This window comes from Tachyglossus aculeatus, unplaced genomic scaffold (assembly GCF_015852505.1).
Source record: "Tachyglossus aculeatus isolate mTacAcu1 unplaced genomic scaffold, mTacAcu1.pri scaffold_87_arrow_ctg1, whole genome shotgun sequence".
In the NCBI taxonomy this organism is placed as follows: Eukaryota; Metazoa; Chordata; class Mammalia; order Monotremata; family Tachyglossidae; genus Tachyglossus; species Tachyglossus aculeatus.
In genome coordinates this window covers 2,026,530-2,036,456 of record NW_024045095.1, presented here as the reverse complement: position 1 = coordinate 2,036,456, position 9,927 = coordinate 2,026,530, and positions in this window count along the sequence as shown.

Here is a 9,927-nt window from a genome sequence, read left to right as displayed (position 1 = left end):
GTTCTAATCCTGACTCTGACACCTGTCAGCTGTGTGACTTTGGGCAGGTCACAACTTCTCTGTGCCTCTGTTACCTCACTGGTAAAATAGAGATCAAGACTGTGAGCCCCACATGGAACAACCTGATTACTTTGTATCCAACCCAGCGCTTAGAACAATGCTTGACACATAGTATGCGCTTAACAAATACCATCATCATCTTCATGGGGGATGCATTAACCGACACCTGAGGCCCTCTCGAAGGGTTTAGGTAGATTAAATATAACCTGCAAGAAGGGCTAGCAAGGATGGGAATTAGAGAGATTGTGAGCTCCGTGTGGGAGAGGGACTCTACCCGATGTGTTAATCATATATCCACTGCAGCTCTTAGAACATACTAAGCACTTAATAATGTTGTAATTAAAACTTGGGGGCTCCTGAAGAGATCTCTCCTCCTCCTTACGGGTGCCTTGCGAATGCTATTCCTTAAATGCGAACACCCTGTAGCTGTTCCCACTCTTTCGGGAAAGGCTGAAACAACTTACTTTCTCAAAGAGGCATCTGCCTTCTGGCGTGGTAGTTTGCTTAAATCCCAGCTCTGTTGAATGCCTCCTGAATTATCTCAGTAAATTATATCGTCAGATTGATTTTGAGTTGGTGTGTTTATGAAAAACCCTGAGTGGGATCATATAAATGAAATTCCTTTTTTCAGAATGCTGTAAAGTTTTTGGGTGTGAAAAATCTCCTACCTCTCCCAGAGTGCTAACCGTTCCTCTAACTGCTTCGAGGTACTCGGGGAAGGCATAAGAGTCAAAATTGTAGGGACGGGGTCAAGAAAACAAAACACGTAGACAGGTGTCAAAACCGTCAGAATAAATATAATTATAGCTATATGCACATCATTAATAAAATAAATACAGTAGTAAATATGTACAAGTAAAATGAATAGAGTAATAAAAATGTACGACTATATACAAGTGCTGTTGGGAGGGGAAGGTGCGGGGGGGTGCACAATGGAGAGGGGAGAAAAATAGGAAAAAAGGGGCTCAGTCTGGGAAGGCCTCCTGGAGGAGGTGAGCTCTCAGTAGGGCTTTGAAGGGAGGAAGAGAGCTAGTTTGGCTGACGTGGACCAGGGGTCGACGGCGGGACAGGCGAGAATGAGGCACCGTGAGCAGGTTAGCGGCAGAGAAACGGAAGGTGTGGGCTTGGTTGTAGAAGAAGAGAAGGGGGGGTGAGGTAGGAGCGGGCGAGATAATGGAGAGCTTTGAAGCCGAGAGGGAGGACATTCTGCTTGATTCGTAGGTTGACAGGCAACCACTGGAGATTTTTGATGAGGGGAGTGATATGCCCAGAGCATTTCTTTACAAAGATAATCCGGGCAGCAGAGTGAAGTACAGACTGAAGCGGGGAGAGACAGGAGGATGGGAGATCAGAGAGGTAGCTGATGCAGTAATCCAGTAGGGTTAAAATGAGAGATTGAACCAGCAAGGTAGCGGTGGAGAAGCAGCGTGGCTCAGTGGATAAGAGCACGGGCTTTGGAATCAGAGGTCATGGGTTCAAATCCCGGCTCTGCCAATTGTCAGCTGTGTGACTTTGGGCAAGTCACTTCACTTCTCTGTGCCTCAGTTCCCTCATCCGTGAAATGGGGATTAAGACTGTGAGCCCCCCGTGGGGCATCCTGATCACCTTGTATCCCCCAGCGCTTAGAACAGTGCTTTGCACATAGTAAGCGCTTAACAAATATTATTATTATTATTATTATTATTATTATTATTAAGAGGAAAGGGCGGATCTTGGCGATAATGCAGAGGTGAGACCGGCAGGTTTTGGTGACAGATTGGATGTGTGGGGTGAATGAGAGAGCAGAGTCATGGATGACACCAAGGTTACAGGCTTCTGAGACGGGAAGGATGGTAGTGCCATCTACAGTGAGGGGAAAGTCAGGAAGAGAACAGGGTTTGGGAGGGAAGATAAGGAGCTCAGTCTTGGACATGTTGAGTTTTAGATGGAGGGCAGATATCCAGATGGAGATGTCCTGAAGGCAGGAGGAGATACGAACCTGGAGGGAGGGAGAGAGAGGAGGGGCAGAGATGTAGATTTGGGTGTCATCAGTGTAGATGTAGATTAAGCAAAAACTCTTCACTCTCGTCTTCAAGGCTCTCCATCACCTCGCCCCCTCCTACCTCACCTCCCTTCTCTCCTTCTGAAGCCCAGCCCGCACCCTCCGCTCCTCTGCCGCTAACCTCCTCACTGTACCTCGTTCTCACCTGTCCCGCCGTCAACCCCCGGCTCACGTCCTCCCCGCTGGCCTGGAATGCCCTCCCTACACATAGCCGCCATGCTAGCCCTCTTCCTCCCTTCAAAGCCCTACTGAGAGCTCACCTCCTCCAAGAGGCCTTCCCAGACTGAGCCCCCCTTTTCCTCTCCTCCTCTCCATCAGCCCCGCCCTACCTCCTTCTCCTCCCCACGGCGCCTGTATATATATTTGTACAGATTTATTACTGTATTTATTTTACTTGTATATATTTACTATTCTATTTATTTTGTTAATGATTCGCATTTACCTTTAATTCCATTTGTTCTGACAACTTGACACGTGTCAACATGTTTTGTTTTGTTGTCTGTCTCCCCCTTCTAGCCCGCTGATGGGTAGGGACCCTCTCTATGTTGCCAACCTGTACTTCCCAAGGGCTTAGTACGATCCCCTGAACACAGTAAGCGCTCACTAAATACGAATGAATGAATGAATGAATGAATGAATGTAGAGATGATAGTTGAAGCCGTGGGAGCTAATGAGTTCATCAAGGGAATGAGTATAGATAGAGAACAGAAGGGAACCAAGAACTGACCCTTGAGGAACCCCTACAGTACGGGGATGGTAAGGGGAGGAGGAGCACGCGCAGGAGATTGAGAATGAACGGCCAGAGAGATAAGAGTAGGACCAGGAGAGGATGGATACTGCGAAGCCAAGGTTGGATAGCGTGTTGAGGAGAAAGGGGTGGTCCACAGTGCTGAAGGTAGCTGAGAGTTTGAGGAGGATTAGGATAGAGTAGGAGCCACTGGATTTGACAAGACGGTGGTCATTGGTGACCTTTGAGATGGCAGTGTCGGTGAGGTGTAGGGGACGGAAGCCGGACTAGAGGTGGTCTAGAAGAGAGTTGGATTTGAGGAATTCGAGGCAGCGAGTGTAGACGACTCGTTCTAGGAGTTTGGAAAGGAAGGGTAGGAGGGAGATAGGGCGATACCTTGAAGGGTTAGTGGGGTCAAGAGAGGAGTTTTTTTAGGATGGGGGAGACGTGGGCATGTCTGAAGTCAGAGGGCAAGGAACCAGGGGAGAGTGAGTGGTTGAAGATGGATGTTAACAAGGGGAGGAGGGAAGGGGCGAGAGTTTTCATAAGATGAGAGGGAATGGGGTCCGAAGCACAGGTGGATGGAGTAGTACTTGATAGGAAGTAGATCTCATCTGAAGATACTGCTGGGAAGGATGGGAGAGTAGCAGAGAAGGTTGAGAGCATAGGGGAAGGGGAAGGGGGAGGGGTGACTTTGGGGAGCTCAGCCCTGATGGTATTAATTTTACTAATGAAGTAAGAGGCCAGATCGTTGTGGGTGAGGGATGGAGGAGGGGGAAGAACAGTGGGCCGGAGGAGGGAGGTAAATGTACAGAAAAGGTGTTGGGGGTGATGGGCATGGGTGTCAATAAGGGAAGAAAAGTAGTTTTGCCTGGCAGAGGAGAGGGAAAAGTTAAGCCAGGAAAGAATAAACTTAAACTTAAACTCCTCATCTGGGGTAGGGTGCACCTAGGCCTTCAGAGCACCCCCACGCCTGCAGTTTTCCCTAGACTTGTGGATCAGGCCCCTAGACCCACTTCAGCTGCTCACAGTGGCAGACTCCCTCTAGTTTCGAGGATGATGCCATTAGGACCACTGAAGTCATTCACATCAGAAGACTCCCTCTAGGCTGGAATGTTATCAATCAATCAATCAATCGTATCGCACTGTACTAAGCGCTTGGGAAGTACAAGTTGGCAACATATAGAGACAGTCCCTACCCAACAGTGGGCTCACAGTCTAGAAGGGGGAGACAGAGAACAAAACCAAACATATTAACAAAATAAAATAAATAGAATAGATATGTACAAGTAAAATAAATAAATAAGTAGAGTAATAAATATGTACAAACATATATACATATATACAGGTGCTGTGGGGAAGGGAAGGAGGTAAGACGGGGGGGGATGGAGAGGGGGATGAGGGGGAGAGGAAAGAGGGGGCTCAGTCTGGGAAGGCCTCCTGGAGGAGGTGAGTTCTCAGTAGGGCCTTGAAGGAAGGAAGAGAGCTAGCTTGGCGGATGGGCAGAGGGAGGGCATTCCAGGCCCAGGGGATGACGTGGGCCGGGGGTCGATGGCGGGACAGGCGAGAACGAGGTACGGTGAGGAGATTAGCGGCAGAGGAGTGGAGGGCGCGGGGTGGGCTGTAGGAGAGAAGGGAGGTGAGGTAGGCGGGGGCGAGGTGATAGAGAGCCTTGAAGCCCAGGGTGAGGAGTTTCTGCCTGATGCGTAGATTGATTGGTAGCCACTGGAGATTTTTGAGGAAGGATGTAACATGCCCAGAGCGTTTCTGGACAAAGACAATCCGGACAGCAGCATGAAGTATGGATTGAAGTGGGGAGAGACACGAGGATGGGAGATCAGAGAGAAGGCTGATGCAGTAGTCCAGACGGGATAGGATGAGAGCTTGAACGAGCAGGGTAGCGTAGGTAGACTTATTCGTAGGTCTAATGAGGCCCCTCATAGCCAAGGACTCCCTCAAGGCTTGGTGAGGGCATTCCTAGATCCCCTGAGATCGCTCACTGCAGCAGACACCCCCTAATCTGGGGGATGGGCCCTTATGCCGGTTGAGGTTACTGAGAGTAGCAGACTTCCCATAGGCTCAGTGATAGAGCCGCTAGGACTACTGAGATTGCGTATAGTCTGGTGCTCCTAGGCCCACTGAGGTCACTCACAATGGAACAAACTCACTCGGCTGGGGGAGGGTGTCCCGAGGACCGCTGAAGAACCTCCGAGTGGTAAAATCCCCTTAATAATAATAATGATAATGTTGGTATTTGTTAAGCGCTTACTATGTGCAAAGCACTGTTCTAAGCGCTGAGGTAGATACAAGCTAATGAGGTTGTCCCACGAGGCGCTCACAGTCTTCATCCCCATTTTATAGATGAGGGAACTGAGGCCCAGAGAAGTGAAGTGATTTGCCCAAAGTCACACAGCTGACAAATGACGGAGCCGGGATTTGAACCCACGGCCTCCGACTTCAAAGCCCGTGCTTTTTCCACTAAGCCACGCTGCTTCCCCAAACTTCTCCTTCTACTGGAGGATGTTGTTTATATATCCGATGAGGCCGCTTGCAGGGACAGATACTCCCTTTGCTGTGGAACGGTGCTACTAGGCCTGCTGCAACCTCTCAGTGGCAGATCCCTAGGCTCGCTGAGGCAGCTCACAATGGCAGACTCTCGTTAGGTTTTAGGATGGTGCACGTAGGACCTCTGAGGCCACTCACAGTGGCAGCCTCCCCCTTGGCTGGGGGACGGTGTTTCTAGGCCCGCTGAGGCCACTCACATAGGACAGGCTGGGTAACATTTCCCCTAAACCCGTTTAGACTGCTCACAGGGGCAGATTCCCCCTAAACTGGGGACAGTGTGCCTAAGGCCTGCTGAGGCTGCTCACTGTGACAGACTCCCTCTAAGAAGGGGGAAAGTATCCTCTGAGGAGGTTCAGTGATAGACTCCACCTAGGCTGTGGGACAATGTCCCTAGGCCAGCTGAGGCTGTTAACGCCCCCTAGGCTTGGAGATGGTGTCCCGTGACCCCCTGAGCTCACTCACGGTGGCAGAGATCCTCTAGGCTGGGGATGGTGCCCCAAGTCTCTTCGAGGTGGCTCACAACACAAGACTCTTCCTAGGTAGGGGGCAAGGTCTCCAGATCTCTGAGGCACCTTACAGCAGGAGATGCACCCTATGTTGGGGGCAGTATCTCTAGGTCCATAAAGGCCTCTCAGTGATTCAGCCATATTTGTTGAGTGATTACTGTATTCAGAGCACTGTACTAAGCGCTTGGGAGAGTACAATATAATAGACAAATTCTCTACCCACAGTTAGCGTAATGTCTAGAGGGGGAAACAGACATTAATTTAAACGAAGAAATTTCAAATATGTACATAAGTACTGTTGGTATGGGAGTGAGAATGAATGAAGGGAACAAGTCAGCGTGACGCAAAAGGATATTAAAGAAATTATTCTCTTCTGAAGAGGGCTTATTCAGGGATGTCCTCTTGGAGATGTACTTTAAACAGGCTTTGAAGAGTGGTTAGTAAATGTCTTTCAGATGTGAGGAAGGAAGGCACTCCAGTCCAGAATCAGGACGTGGGTGAAAGGTTGGTGGTGAGATAGAGGAGATCTAAGTACAGTGAGAAGGCTTGCATTAGAGGTTTCAAGTGTGCGGGCTAGGCTTTAGTAAGAGAGTAGCATAGTGAGGTAGGAGGGAGCAAGATGATTGAGTGCTTTACAGCCATTGATGAAGAGTTTCTGTTTGATGTGGAAGTGGACAGGCAACCACTGGAGTCTCTTGAAGAGTGGGGAAACATGTCCTGAATGTTCTGTAAAAAATTATCAGGGCAGCAGAGTGAAGTATGAACTGGAGAAGGGAGAGGCAACAAGGACGCTGGTACAGTGATCAATGCGGGATGGTATAAGTGATTTCATTAATGGGGTAGCAGGTTGGATGGAGAGGAAAGGGAGGGTTTTAGTGATGATGTGACTATCATCTCCCACTCCTTTCCATGTCACTCTGGTTTGCTCCCTTTGCTCTTACCCCCTTCCACGCCCCACAGCACTTATGTATTTACCTGTAATTTAATTTATTTATATTGATGTCTGTTTAGTTGTATTTATATCTGTTCCCCCGCCTCTGGACTGTGAGCTCGGTTTGCGCAGTTACTGTCTCTCTTTATTGCTGTACTTTCCCAAGCGCTTAGTACAGTGTTTTGTACATAGTAAGTGCTCATTAAATACGATTGAATGAATAACAGGATGTAGTAAATGATTGAATATGTGGGTTGAATGGTAGAGGAATCAAGGATAATGTCAAGGTTATGGCCTCACAGCGGCAGACTCGCCCTAGGCAGAGGAATTGTACCCCTAGGCCCGTGGAGGCTGCTCACAGTGACAGACCCTACTTAGGCTGAGGTCAGCGCTTTTAAGACAGCTGAAGAGCATAATGTGCGAGAGGAGGTACAAATGGGGAACGTTGGGTGGATCCGAGGATAATGTGGGATATTAGTTTTACCTTGGGACCGGTGACTGCGATTGAGGATATTGAGGGCTAGGGTTTACACCTGAGGACCGGTGGGTCAGCCTGACATTAATGTGAGAGTAGATACAGCTGGGCACTGGTGCTTTAGGCCGGGGTTTATGAAGCAGAGGGGTTATACCTTGTGACTGGTGAAAGAGACCGAGGATAATTATTTAGAGGAGGTACAGATTGTGACCACTGGGTGGAACTGAGGATCATGGAGTTGAGGGGTTACACCTCGAAAGAGGTTGGTGGCACTGAGACTAAGGAAAGAGAGGGATTACAACCGGGACCGGTGGGTGGGGCCGAGATAATGAGAGAAAGGAGTTACAGTTGGGCAATGGTTGCTGAGGCCGTGGATAATGAGAGAGAGGAATTACATTTTGAGGCCGATGGGTAAAGCTGAGTATAATGAGTGAGACGTCATACACCTGATTGTTGGTTGGGCATAATGGTTGAGAGGGGTTACAATTTGGGAATGGTGAGTGGGTTTGAGAATAATGATGACGAGGGGTTGTACCTAGGGACGGGTGGGTGGGGATAAGGATAGTGATAGAGGTTTTACAGCCGGGGATCATTGGTTGGGGCTGAGGATAATGAAGCAGAGCGGTAACAACTGGGGACTGTTGGATCGGTCTGAGGATAATAAGGGAGAGAAGGTAGAGCTGTAAATTGATGGGTTCGGTAAAATATGATATGGGAAAGAGGTTAAAGTTAGTGACCGTTGGGTGGAGCTGAGATTAATGAGGGAGTGGTGTGACACTTGGCGACTGGTGGGAGGAACCGCGGTAATGAGAGATGGGATGTACTGGTGGTTGGAGCTGAGTATAATGACGGAGAAGGGTTATATCTCGGGAATGGTGGGTGGTGCTGAGAATAATATGGGAGAGGTGTTACACCTTGGGAATGGTGGATGAAGCTGAGAGTAATGAGGGAGAAGGATTACACTTTGGGACCGGTGGTGAGGGGCAAGGATAATGGCCGGGAGTGGGCAGCGCAGGGAGTAATATGGGTTCGTTCCTGAGGGAGCATCCATGGGAGAGCCAAGGAGATCTGCATTTGTCAGCTCTGTTCGGGTTTATGCAAACGAAAGGATGTGCTGAAAGCCCGCTCGTGTGAGTGGCCCATCCTCAATACGTGGACTTACTCAATACCAGGACCGGCGGTTGTGTGCTAAATCCTCTGGGAAGGGAGTGTGATTCAAGGTATGTAAGAGCAAATTTGGGGTCTCTGTGTTCTCTAGGCTATGGCTTATGGGGAGTGGTAGCAAGTAGTTAACAAATACCATATGTACTTTCGCGAGGACCCTGTTCATGCCAACCAGGACCTTCCTACACTGGGGGAGCATCACTGACATGTACTAGAAGTCCACCCATTCCTATAATCACGAAGGTTACTGTGAAAAGTTTTTTTTTACTTAGTTTTACCAATGTGCAAGGGAATGAAACATACATACACTCACTCTACTACCCAAGGGTTCAATACTAGTATGTGTTCAAAGGAGAACGTTTTGCTAATGTTTTCTCTTTCTCTTTACAAGTGTTGCTACCTTCTGCTGTTGTTGACTGCTGCTCTTCTGCTGTTTCTCTTGCTCTCAGCGTTCTTCCTTATTGCTTCTGCTCCTGGTGCCCCTTGCGTGTCTCAGAGGAACCGCTTTTTATCTGCCTTAGGCAAGGCAGCTGGGGCTCTACGTGGCAGTCATTGATTGGTCCAGGTCCGTTATTGGGGAGAACTCTCCCGTTACAAGGAGAGAAATCCCGCCTCCCTCCATGCTCCACCCCATCCCAGGCCAGCAACTATCTGCCTCAGTTAGAGTGCTTCAGTGCCTTTGCAAAGTCTCTTCTTCTTGTTGTTCGTGGGATCACAAACAACATTAATAAAGCAGCTTGTTGTGGGCTCACCACAAATACTATCATTAATAATCGGAAAACGGACAGAATAGCCGCCGCCAGAGCCTCCTGCGTGCGCTCTGACCAAGGACGGCCATGGCCCGCTGCGGGGCACCACGGGAGGTGTAGCTCGGTAGGCGGAGGTGAACGCCATCAAAAGCGAGCGTCAGGCTACAACTCCAAGAAGGCTTCATGCCCCGATCCGCCAGGCTACCCTCTCTCCCCTCGCGGCACGGCCTGATTGATTGGGTGGGTGCATGGGCTGGACTCCGTCGTCGCCACAATGTCGCGGTGGTGTTCATTCAGTGATTACTCTTGGCCAATCGCGTGTGTAAGGGATGGCACGATTAGAGCAGAGGCAGCCTGCATCCTACGTCGGACGAAGAGGGAGAACAGGTAGTTCATCCCCAACTTTACAGGTGTGACAGCTGAGGCACAGAGATTCCAAAGTGCCTTGCCCAAGGTCACACAGCACAAAGGCGGCAGAGCCGTCACTAGGACCCATGTCCCCCACCTCCCATCCCAAGCACTACTCACTCGCTTCGCTGCTTCTCGAGGGTTGTGCGGGCTTATTTGGACAGTGGCGGGTCCTTGGGACTGAGGAGCCGGCCATGGCAAGAGTAATCAGGGCAGCTTCCCCCTTGTGGCAACTCTGGATATTTACAACAGCGATCAACCGATGCATCAGTACTCCTCCCATCTGCATTACCCAATTCCT